The sequence below is a fragment of the Pongo abelii genome, chromosome 3, assembly GCF_028885655.2.
Source record: "Pongo abelii isolate AG06213 chromosome 3, NHGRI_mPonAbe1-v2.0_pri, whole genome shotgun sequence".
Classification (NCBI taxonomy): domain Eukaryota; kingdom Metazoa; phylum Chordata; class Mammalia; order Primates; family Hominidae; genus Pongo; species Pongo abelii.
The window spans coordinates 56,401,636-56,415,081 of NC_071988.2; the positions used below are offsets into that span (position 1 = coordinate 56,401,636).

Below are 13,446 nucleotides of genomic sequence, written 5' to 3' on the forward strand. Positions count from 1 at the left end.
TTATAGCCTGCCCTTTCCCAACCCAATTACCGACTGTCCTCTTTTATCCACTGATCAATGCTTGCAATTCTGCTGTCAGAATTTAATTTCTAGTTTACAGCTTTTGGGCCTGTTAATGATAAATTATTATTAGAGATTAATATCTTAAGTGGTTAGTCATTCATGTGAAAGAAAAAAATGGAGAACTTTCTTTAGTGGGAGGATTGTGAAATGATCTGGGAGTCTTAGCAGTCTTAGAAAAATAAAGATGTTAAACATAGCTTTGTATGCTTGCATGAACATCAACGAAAAAGAGAATACGCACTAAGCTGTAAATGTTGGTATCATGGAATTGAAATGTGACTGGCATGATGATGGGGAAGAATCGATTAGTATTTTTTTTCATTTATACATTTTTGGATTGTTTTACTTGTTATAATAAATGTGTCTTAGTTTGTAATAAGAATGTAATAAAGAATGGTGAGGGAAAGGAGGGCCATTAAGTAAGAAGGGATCTTTTTGGGGAAGGAGATTCTTATAGTTTCCATAATTTTACTCAGAGCTACTCTGTGAATGCCACAGGGTGGCTATCAAATAAACTTAATATGGTCCATTAATGAAGATTTTGTGAATGTAGTATGTAGGTTGGAAGGTTCAGCTGTGATGATTTCCAAAACAGATGGTATTAAAAATCATTCTGGAGTACTGCTAGTTTAATTAACCTACTATTGTGGTTACATATTATCATCTGGCACTAGATGAGCAACCCTGCAAGGGGGCCTAACTTCACTCCTGTGTAAATAAACACAATAAAACAAATAATAGGACATCGACCTTTAAACAATGTTATAACAACTTTAAACTAGTAACAAAATTGTGTTTGCCTCTTGAGAAGGGTGGCAAAATCTTTACATAAATGACAATGACATATATATTAATATCACCCTTTCTGGAAGGCAGAATTGTGTGTCATACAAATATTAGAGCCAAGGCTCTAGTCATTCTCCATTCTGTCCTCTTTCCAGCCTCTGGCAACTGCTAATCTTGTGTCTGTCTTGATGGATTTGCCCATGGCATGTCATATAAGTGGAATCACATAATGCATGGTCTTTGTGTCTGGCGTCTTTCATTTAGCATAGTATTTTCAAAGTCCATCCATGTTGCACCAAGTATCAGAACTTCATTTCTCCCTTTCTTTTTTTTGGCATTCTTAGAATTGTCTTTTATATATGTGTTTTAGACAATTTGCTATGTGCATTACAGTGTGTGCACCCTTCACTGCAATAACACTGTTCTCAACATAGTTTTCAAGTAGCAATGTTAAAATGACCATTTTATACATGTGTCCTTAAAGACTTCATTACATGCCTTACAGAGTGGTTACCAGATTCATCCACTGAAATAACACTGAAAACTTAATTCCTTTTGGGGGCTGAATAATATTCCATTGTATGGATATACCACATTTCATTTATTTGTTCATCGACTGATGAAAATGTGGGTTATTTTCACTTTTTGGCTATTATGAATAATGCAGCTATGAACATTCATGTCCAAGTTGTTGTGTGTGCATATACTTTCAATTCTCTTGGGTATGTACCCAGGAGATAAATTGCTGAGTCATATGGCAACTCTGTGTTTATCTTTTGGAGAAGCTGGCAAACTGTTTTCCAAAGCACCTATAGCACTTTATATTCTCGTCAGCTATGTGTGAGGATTCCAACTTATTTGCATCCTTGCCAACACTTGCTACTAAATATATTTTTCATTATAGTCATCTTAGTGGATATGAAGTGCTGCTATCTATTAGGCTAGTTCAAAAGTAATTGCGGTTTTGCCAATAAAAGCAATGGCAAAAACCAAAATTACTTTTGCAACAGCCTAATATTGAAGTTTAGATTTGAATTTACCTAGTGACTAATAATATTGAGCATCTTTTATATGTTTCTTGGCCATTCATACACCTCGTTTGGTGAAATGTCTAATTCAATGTCATTTTACAATTGTATTGTCTTTTTATTACTGAGTTGCAGTAGTTCTTTACATGGGAAACACAAGTCCCTTATCAGATATATGATTGCAAACATGGTCTCCCATTCACTAGGTTGTCAGTTCAATTTCTTTTTTTTTTTTTTTACCTATTGCAATCTATTTTCATAATAAACATATAGAAATCTGTGCATTGCATAATGTACTTATGAATAGGTATAAATGTTGGAAGAAAACGTTAAAATAAAAATAATGGTGTTTGATGGTGGGATGATTAGTAACTATACATTTATTTGTGTATTTATAACATTCCCCTTGCCCATGGTTAAAGAAATCTGAGAGATGTGTCTTTGTGAGAGGACTGAATATAAAAAGGAAGCACCGAAGTTTTTAACTTTTGTGTAGTTCTGTTTATCTATTTTTTTTTGTTGTTGCTTGCGCTTTTGGTGTCATATCTAGTAACAGTGACCTAATCCAAGATCACAAAGCTTTATACCTATTTTTAACCAAATAGTTTTGTGGCTTTAGCTCTTATATTTAATTCAAGGATTCATTTTGAGTTTTTTTTAATAAGTTATGAGGAAGAGACTCAATTCTTTTGAAGATGGACATCTAGTTTTCATAGCACCATTTATTGCCAAGACTGGCCTTTCCCCTTTTAATTATTTTGGAAACTTTGTTAAAATAGAAGGTCCAAAAATTTAAGTATTTGTTTCTGGATGCTCAATCTACCCATTCTTCTACATGTGTATCCTTATGCCAGTATCACACTGTTTTGATCTGAAGGCTTTGCAGTATGTTTTAAAAATGGGAAGTAGAAGTCCTCCAAATTAATTCTTTTTCAAGATCGTTTTGGATGTACTGAGTCCTTTGAACTATTGTTTGCAGTTTTGAATTAGTTTGTCGATGTCTACAAACATTCATTTGGTATATTTATTTGAATTGAATTGACTCAGCCAATCAATTTTGGGAGTATTGCTGACTGTAATAGTGTCCTGGGTCTGCTGTACAAAATACCAATACCTGAGTGGCCTAAACAACAGAAATTTGTTTTCTCACGGTTTTGGAGTCTAGGACTGTGAGAACAAGATGTTGGCAAGATTTTTTTTCTTTTTTTTTCTTTCTGATGACTGTGGGGGAGAATTTGTTCTATGTATCTCTCTTAGTCTCTGGTGTTTGCTGGCCGTCTTTGGCACTCCTTGAGGTGGCATTCTCCCTATGTCTTCATATAGTCTTCCCTATGTATGTGTCTCTTCCTCTTCACACCAAATTCTTCTTATTTATTTATTTAACTTTTATTTTAAGTTCAGGAGTACATGTACAAGTTTGTTATACATGTAAACTTGTGTCATGTGGGTTGTTGTACAGATTATTTAATCACCCAGATATTGCCTAGTACCCATTAGTTATTTTTCTTGATCCTTTCCCTCCACCCACCCTCCTCCCTCTGACAGGCCCCAGAGTCTGTTGTTCTTCTCTATGTGTCCAGGAGTTCTCATCATTTAGCTCCCACTTATAAAAACATGTGGTATTTGGTTTTTCGTTCCCATGTTAGTTTGCTGAGGATAATGGCCTCCAGCTCTATCTATGTCTTTGTAAAGGACATGGTCTTATTCTCTTTATGGCTGCATAGTATTCCATGGTATATATGCACCACATTTTCTTTATACAGTCTATCACTGAGGGGCATTTAGGGTGATTCTAAGTCCTTGCTATTGTGCATAGTGCTGCAATGGACCTACATATGCATTTGTCTTTATAATAGAACAATTTATATTCCTTTGGGTAGATATGCAGTAATGGGATTGCTGGGTCAAATAGTATTTCTATTTTTAGGTTTTTGAGGAATCGCTACACTGTCTTCCACAATGTCTGAACTAATTTACACTCCCAACAACCATGCATAAGTGTTCTTTTCTCTACCATTTCGCCAGCATCCATTATTTTTGTTTTTTAATTTTTAATAATAGCCACTCTGTCTTGTGTGAGATGGTATCTCATTGTGGTTTTGATTTGCATTTCTCTGATGATTAGTGAAGCTGAGATTTTTTACATATGCTTGTTGGCTTCATAAATGTCTTCTTTTGAGAAATATCTGTTTATTTCCTTTGCCCACTTTTTAATGGTTTTTTTTTTTCTGGTAAATTTGAGTTTCTTACAGATGCTGGATAGTAGACCTTTGTTGGATCCACAGTTTGTAAAAATTTTCTCCCATTGTCTATGTTGTCTGCTCACTCTGTTGATAATTTCCTTTGCTGTGCAGAAGCCCTTTAATTTAGCAATTTACAGATTCAATAATTCTTCACAGAGCTAGAAAAAAAACCATTTTAAAATTTATATGAAACCAAAAAAGAGTCTGAATATCCAAGGAAAACCCAAGCACAAAGAATAAAGCTGGAGGCATCATGCTACACAACTTCAAACTATACTGTAGGGCTACAGCAACAAAAACAATATGGTACTGATGCAAAAGGACACATAGACCAATGCACAGATCAGAGAACCCAGAAATAAGATCAGACACCTACAACCACCTGATCTTCAACAAACCTGACCAAAAAAAAAAAAAAAAAAAAGCAATGTGGAAAGGATTTCCTATTTCATAAATGGTGCTGGGATAACTGGCTAGCCACATGCAGAAGATTGAAACTGGACCCCTTCCTTACACGTTATATAAAAATTAACTCAAGATGGATTAAATACTTAAATGTAAAACCCAAAACCATAAAAACCTTGGAGGACAACCTAGGCAATACCATTCAGGACACAGGCATGGGCAAAGATTTCATGATGACACCAAAAGCAATTGCAACAAAACAAAAATTGACAAATGGGATCTAATTAAACCAAGTTCCTTTTAAAAGGACACCAGGGATGGGCTCAGTGGCTCACACCTGTAATCCCAGCACTTTGGGAGAGTGAGGTGGGTGGATCACCTGAGGTCAGGAGTTCAAGACCAGCCTGGCCAACATGGTGAAACCCCATCGCCATTAAAAACAGAAAAAATTAGCCAGGAACTCTGGTGCACACCTGTGGTCCCAGCTGCTAGGGAGGCTGAGGCAGGAGAATCACTTGATCCTGGAGGCAGAGGTTGCAGTGAGCCGAAATTGCGCCACTGCACTCCAGCGTGGGCAACAGAGTGAGACTGTCTAAATAAATAAATAAATATATATATACAAATAAAAGGACACCAGAATATTGGATTAGGGGCTCACCCTGCTCCAATATGATCTCATATTAACTTGTCTATTTACATCCTCAATGATTCTATTTCCATAAAATATCACATTCGGAGGGACTAGGGATAAGGACTTCAGCATAAGTATTTGAGAGGTATCCCATAACACCAGTTTAACAATATTTAACCTTCTCATCTTTGTACACAGAATATTTTCTATTTATTTAGGTGTTCTATAATTTCTTCTAATGATGCTTTTTAGTTTTCATATATACACCTATGAGCTTTCTCTTTTAGTTTTCATAAATATATGGATGTTTTCATATATATAGTTTTCATATCTATGAAACATTAATTTCCTTCAATTATGTCTAAAAAGTAATTTATTTTAATTATGTTTTTAAATTGTCATATATCTTTAATTTCTTTTAATGAAACTTAATCGCATTCACGATATTAATGATATGTATATGACAACTACAAAACCTCATTGAAAGAAATTAAAGATATTCATATATCTTATATTTTTTGTTAAATTTATTTCCAATTTTTAATTCTATTTGTTGTCATTGTAAACAGAATCTTAATTTCATTTTCATATCATTTATTACTAGTAGATAGAAATAAAATTGACGTTTTTATATTGATCTAGTATCCAGCAGTGTTGCAAAACTCAATTGTTAGTTCTAAGGGTTTTTGTGTGAATTCTTTAGGATTTTCTCTATACAAGATCAGGTCAACTGTGAATAGAAATGCTAGTCTTTCCTTTCCAATATGCATACTCCTTATTTCTTTCATTTGCCTAATTGCCCAGACTAGAACCTTCAATACAATGTTGAACAGAAGTGGTGAGAACAAATATCCTTGTCTTGTTCCTAACTGTCATGAGAAAGTTTTCAGTCTTTCTCCATAAAGTATGATGTTATTGTAAGTTTTTACTAAATGCTCTTCCATCAGCCAGGTTCAGAAATTTCCCCTTTATTTTTAGTTTGTTTAGCGTTTTTATATGAAAGTGTGTTGATTTTTTAAAAATGCTTTTATTCTGCACCTATTTAGAAAATCGTGTGTGGTTTCTGTTTTTTTAAAAAATTTAGTCATCATAGAGTGTATTACTTTGCATAAATATATTCTCTAATTATTCTGAATCATTTTAAAACACTAGAAGTCCTTCTGATTCGGTAAGGTATGTAGTCTTTGCTTAGAAAGAACAAGCCTAGTTCAATCGTGTTAATATAAGATTCTCATTATCTTATACCCTTCTTACTTGCTTGTATACTGAGCCCAAAAACGAGACTGGAATGCTTGAGTCAAACCATAAAGCATGGTGTGCCCTGAAAAGAAAAGAAGAGAAAGAAGATAAATATGCTGGTTTACCTTTTGAGGGGGTGGTGAGAGGAGTTGGTGGCAGAGATTTGTTTCCTCTAGGATCAGGCATATCCTGGTGCATGTTCCCAGTGCAGTTGTGAGAAATGGTTCTGCCTGTCTTAATGCAGACCTGCTCTAGGGACTAAATATGTCCCATGGATAAATGAATAATTAAATGCTGCATAAGAATATCTTTGAAGGTGTACTCATTCAATGTGGGACAATGGAGAAATCATCCTGATGCTACTATTTCAGAAAAGGGATTAAAACAAGAATCTCGTCAGTTCAAAATAGAAGGTAAAAAAGAGTTGCCAACAACAGCAGTAGTGCACAGTTAGGCAAAGAACAATGGAAGGCTTAAGTCCATGTTGTTTTTCAGTGGGGCTTTGCCAGCAGGGCCTCTTTTAAGTAATGTGTTTGGAAGTTATTGGTGGATAAAATCCTCATGCAACAAGGAAAAGAGATGGGAAAATGCCTGTCATCTACATATTTACCTTCATATTTTCATAGCTTCCGTGGTTCATTTTAGTTTTCCAGTTACATTTTTACAAAAATAGAGAATAAAAATAAGAATAAAAATCTTTTTTACACTCTTTTCTGCTTCTAAAAATGCTCTTAAGTAAGCAATATTGTTTAATCAGGTTCACACTTTCCAACCTACTTATTTAATCTGTTTATCACATTTAACACAGTTGATCCCTCTCTTGAAATTCATGGCTTCCCTGGCTTCCAAGCCCATATCATTTCTTCTTCTCTGCCCTCATTATTGGCAAATACATGTCAGATTTTCCTTCTTCTTCCACATCCCTTAACAATAGATTCCTCTAAGTTTCCATTCTGCATCCGCTTCAACTGCAAGTTCGCCCAGCCAATATAAAGCTGATGAGCCCAAAATTGTAATTTTAAGACTAATAGTCTTTTCTGAGTCCTGTATTAATATTTCCAATAGCCTTTTTGGTAGCTGCTCCTCAATGATAAATGGTGCCTTATATCTGAAATGGAATATGTTTCTACATTTTAAAGCTAGCTTATCTTCTGGTATTTATTATTTTGTGTAATGGCACTACTCCCCAACAAATCACCCAGACCACAGTCTTAGAAGCCCTTCTAGCCTAATGTCTACTACTCATTTCCAACATCTAAGTAGTCACCAGTCCATGTTGAATCTATCTTACTATCTCTCAAACCCATTCTCTTTTCTCCTTCACTGTTATGGTTAAAGATCACTTTCCTGCTAAACATTTTTATAGAGTACACGGAGTACAGTGAGGAGAAGGAGCAAAGCAGGAAAAGAGAGAGAACCAATACTTGGATACAATATCTAGCTGGCTCCCACAATCCTATAACATACATTCAAGGACTGGGAAGGGGAGATTTTAAGAAAATGGTGGAAGAATTTGTGAACTTGTTATCATCTCCTATTACTCAAATATTTGTTACAGGGCTTTTACAGCCTCACACATTTGGCCACACATATGTGGGTACCAAGTGGGATCACAGAGGTTAATAGGGAAGCCTCGGGACTAGATGTAGATGCACAAGACAAAGAAGCATGAGGAACTGCTATTAGGTTGAATATGTCTGGCCCATGCAGAAACAACTAAGCTTGAGAAGATTTGGAGTGTTTTATAAGAGGTGTCTAATACACTTCTAACTCTTCTCCCTTTACTTCATTTAGTCTATTTTCTGCAATTCCTAATGTCTAATCTTTTAAATTGCAAATCATAGCAATCCAGTCTAAAGTCCTTCAGCGATTCTACAAAGCTCATTGATACATTTGGAAGTTCTTCATATGGAATACAAGGGATTCATAATCCAATTCTTGCTTATCTTTCCAGCATTTGCAATACTTCTGCACATTTCCCCAAGGGGACAAACTTCTGCTTACAATACTATCCTATTCATCATTTAAAGTGGCTCAAATGTAATTTTTTATGTGATATCTTCTCTGAGATTCTGACATAACTATAGTTCTTTTCCTGAACTTTCATAACCACTGGTTCATACTTTTAAACAGCACACAACAAAATGGCTTTAAGAATTAGTTTAGGGGTAGAGAATAGGGTAGAGATTGCTTTCTATTTTTCTCGCTATTATCTGGGACTAGGAACAAATCCAAAATGAATCAAATTGTACTTAATGTGGTAGGTTATATGAAAGAATGAATCTTAGAATAACCAAGGCTAAAAATTATTTTATCTTGATTTCAATCTGCAATAATCACTCTTTGTCTGATATTTCATATGCACATGTGTATTTTTTATTGTGTCAATTACTTCTTTTCGTTTTCCAGTTATCCACTTATATTTCAAGGTTTTAATTCTTCAGTCAGATTTTACGTCTCTAAGAAAAGGATACTATTTCTTAGTTCTCTGTGTTTTCCATAACATCGTGCACAGAAAACAATCTCAGTAGTCATTCCTGAATTCATTCGACAAATGGATTACTAAAATTTATGTTTAACTTCCATTCAAAGTTCTACTTAAGTTGTTTTCTTTGAAAAAGTATATTTCACGGGTTTGAGGACAACTTAAAGGAGAATTATTTTTTCAGGTTTTTTTTCTCCAGTTTGTTTTATTCTATTTGTGGGTTGATGAAATTGGCTCTGAAATCCTATCCGTGATTTTTGTTGCATTCTATGAAATTTTTAGACGTCAAACACTTTTAAACACTGCATTAAGAGAACTGCTAAAGTGTTTCTGTGACCCTGAGATAATACAGAACTTTTAGGGGTCAATGTAATAATTTATGAGAATGATTATCACAGAATTGTGGGACTGGGCTAATGTTCAGGGATTATTGTGTAGACTATCTGCATGTATATGAAGGATAATCTATAATTTTTTTATTTTTTATTTATTTTATTTTATTTATTTTATTTTTTTGAGACGGAGTCTGGCTCTGTCGCCCAGGCTGGAGTGTGGTGGCGCGATCTCTGCTCGCTGCAAGCTCCGCCTCCCAGGTTGACGCCATTCTCCCGCCTCAGCCTCCCGAGTAGCTGGGATTTCAGGCACCCGCCACCACGCCTGGCTAATTTTTTGTATTTTTAGTAGAGACGGGGTTTCACCGTGTTAGCCAGGGTGGTCTCAAGCTGACCTCGTGATCCACCTGCCTCGACCTCCCAAAGTGCTGAGATTACAGGCGTGAGCCACCATGCCAGGCCCAATATTTTTGATATAATGGAGAGAATATTATATTCTCTGCTCGGGTTCCCTTATCTAAAATTTTCATTCCTCTCTCTTTAATACATGTAAGAACGTCTATGGTGTATGTTTAGAGAATCTATTATGTATAAATAATATGTAATAGAGATGCAAGGCTAATTTTAAAGTTTGGATAGTTTTATTTATACTGTGAAAGGGCCACTGAATATTATAACTTTTTTACTATATGTTGTAGTAAGTGCCTTTATTACTAAGTTTTCAAATTAGAAAAAATAATAACCTTATCATAAACCCTTATATGAATTAATAAAATGATTGTTAGTAGTGTTTATAAAATCACATGGAAGAAATGGGGGAAAAATTTTAAAAAGACAATTTTGTCTTGTCTTTCTTGCTTCTGTGGTATCTAAAGTATTGCAAATAAATAAGAACCTTTGTCTTCTGTTTAATCTCTTTACTTGTCTCTGTCTCTCTCTGTCTTTTTTTCCTTGTCTTCTCTGAGGATAAGATTGATTTAATTTGGGCAGTTGGAGGAGAGTAGGATGAAAGACAATCAGGAAAAAAAACTGTCTTTAAACCCTAAATTTATTCCAATTTCATGTTTATTTCTTTTACTGATTATTTTATTACTATCTTGTTATTAATCCATTATTAATTTTTGAAAACTTCCAATATACAGGAGAAATATCTTTCATTTATATTCTTTAGAAGTTTTACTGCTTACAGAAAGGAATTTTGGTCTGGGAGTCTGGAAGTCTACATCAATATTTTAATCAAGGAATAAGTAGCAGCCACTTGGACTGCAAAAAGGCTAATACAAAGCATTTTACAACAAATGGTTTCTGGCTTATACTAAAAGGGTATGAAAACTTATTTCAGCCTCCACAATTACTAGACATAATTGTGGGTGGGATAGCATAAATTTCTCTAGTCATATACAAAACACCAGCTAACTGACTTGTGTGTATAAAAGGCATCACTGATAAAGAGAAGACTATATTAAAAATTTAAATGTATTTATTATATTGTGACATCCATACTAAAAATAGTTAAATAATCATAATTTCATATGATTTAATACAAATAAAAATATATAAATATTGTCATGTGGGTAAATCTTATCCATCTGCTGAGATCTGCTAAAAAAACAAAAATACTTATTTAGGAAGTCTTTGAAGTTAGTTCAACTGTTCAATTAGATTTATTTCAAATTGGTAAGTAATTTACTTTTGAAGTCATATGCAAAACTTAAAGTCAAAAATGTTGAATTTAAAAATATTTTGTAAGAACTCAATTTTCTTATGTTCTGTATCAGATAATCTACATTGCCTGTTACATAGTTAATCCCTCTCATCTGAAACTTGTTTAGGAATAATCTCAAATAAAGGCACACAAGATAATAAATGAAGATGTAATAAATTAATTAGGCCTAACTATGAACAAGTAGAAGAATCCACACTTTGTCTGACATTAACTGCTAACTGGATCATAACCTTGACCAAGATGTGGCAGAAAGATTGAAATCTTCCTAATTCTGATGCATTAATGCATGGGATACAGATTTGTATTTACACAAAACTTTTCCTGTGAATACTGGTCACCTCTAATTTTAGTGATTAAATAGTCTTTATTTGAAAATCAATTAACCATTTATAAGCCCATAGATCTTTTCTCAGTCACAAACATAAATGTGGCTCTAGAGCCACACAATGGTATTGTCATTGCACTGTAACCTTGTCTAATTAGAGAAAATGTGATTATAGCTGTAGGGTAGATGTCAGCTTGATTCTCTTTCTATCTACACTATATTCTTATGCTAATTTTTATCATATTAATTTCAAAGCTTTCCATTACAAAAATATATGGCAATGAATATCCTTGTAAAAACACTTGTCAACATCTCCAATAACCTTTGTTGGCTAAGGAAATTTAAATATATGCTTTTATCTCTGCTTTCTCCATTGACTAGCTCTTTTATCCAGCCATCGTATTGTTCAATGCTCTAAAAACACAAAATCTACTGTCAGCATTTCTTCAGTTTTCTTCTAAAAATGTGTGTACCTCAGTATCCCAACTAAGTAATCAGTAACACCATCCGCCTAATTACTTAAACCATAGGTATTTTTCCTTTTACCTCATTTATTATTGAATCTTTTATGGCAGATATATGTTCCATATTTATCCACTTATTTCTACTCCTACAACTACTACTTGAGCTTGAATCACTCTGATCTCTCACCGGGAGAACTCCAATATCACCTTTACCACTTATTCTAATTTCATATTTGTCATTCCCATTCTTCCCGCCATAGCATTCAGAGTGATACTTTGAAACTGAAAGTAAATTATGTCATTTTCCTGTTAAAACTCTCCAAATGACTTATCATTAGACTTAGTAAAGTTCAAATTCCTTATGGTGGCTTTTGAGGCTCTACATGAACTGGCTGAGTAACTCTCTGATTTTCTCTCTTACCTGTCTTGCCCTTTGTTGAATTTGACCACATTGAACTTCTTCCTATTTTTCCACTGTATAACAAATTTTATTGGATTTGACTCAAATATCAGCTCCTCAGAGACCATCCCTGACTATCGTATCTAAAGTAATTTCCTTCTGCACCTATTATTTGAATTGGCTTTCATTAAACCATTAAGAGCATATTCACTACATCATCTCAGACAGAAAAAAATACATAAACATATTCATAATTAGATAATTGTCATTATTCTCTTATATGTATGGCAATTATTAAACTACTTTCATATTCAGCTCATGATGCTGGGGCTGAGACACTGCAAACCATGTTTTCTCCTTTGTGAGCTGGTTCCTGCTGGATTCTGAAGGCATAGAGGGTGCCATAGAGACTAGAGGGTTGGAGGTTAAAGAGGGAATTTTCTGTTCCTATCAGTGTCTGCTATGCAAAACTTCTTCACTGGCAGCAGTACATTACATTAGAAGCAGCAGATTCCAGGTTACAATTTTTTTTTCCCAGTATTCCTAGAACTAGCCCCATTAGAGACAGACTCTTCAGAGTTCTGAATCCCAACTCCTTAGAGTCTTCCCTCTGAGTTCTTGAGGCTCCAGCAATATCCAAGCAATACCTCCTTTTCAGAGATCTGAGTTCCAGTTCCACCAGGCCACTTCTCCAAGATTCTAAACTTTAATAATTCCAACCTTGTCCTTTTGCTCTCGTCCCCACCACTGGATCAGCATCTGCTTCCTGCAGTTACTTGTTCACAATACCTCAGCATTTTCTATTTCATTTTCCATTTTCTAATACCTGGCTAACAATTATTCATAGCAAATTTTCTCTGTTGACGTTACTTGTGTGGTTTCTATCTCCTGGCAGGATTTTGATTAATAAAGTAGGACTGAATTATTGGCTAATTAAAATATCTAAAGAAAAGACAAGACTGTATTTCACCTTCTAAAAGAGACCTGAGAATTAAGGAAGGAAAATGTTAAATGTCCTCTTGATGTTGTTCTCAACCTCACAAATTCTGACTGTTTTGTAAAAATATCTCTATATAGTGATCTCATGCTTGCCACATACTCGTGTAGTCTTGAGTTGTGTGGTCAGGCTCTTCTTTGCAGAAGAGGCAAAGTAATGAGCGGTGTATATTATAAAGAAACTCAGTGTAGAAAGAAACTTGATGAAGAGATTATAGGCTTAGTCAAGGGATCAGTAGTGGAGGCTGCTGCTGTACTTATAAAAATATGTTTAATTTCTGTTTCACTGTTTCTTCTGAATCTAAAACACTAAAATAGTTATC

General features: G+C 34.5%; 1 long non-coding RNA gene across 1 annotated transcript; it reads right to left on the reverse strand.

The window, feature by feature from the left end:
* Window positions 1–2,072: 2,072 nt before the first annotated feature.
* Window positions 2,073–12,457, reverse strand: LOC129058977 (uncharacterized). The gene is made up of 3 exons (XR_008524498.2): window positions 12,149–12,457; window positions 6,411–6,477; window positions 2,073–4,278 (listed from the first exon to the last, which is right to left on the reverse strand). It is a non-coding gene; the product is annotated as an uncharacterized LOC129058977 (long non-coding RNA).
* Between the last annotated feature and the right edge of the window lie 989 nt (window positions 12,458–13,446).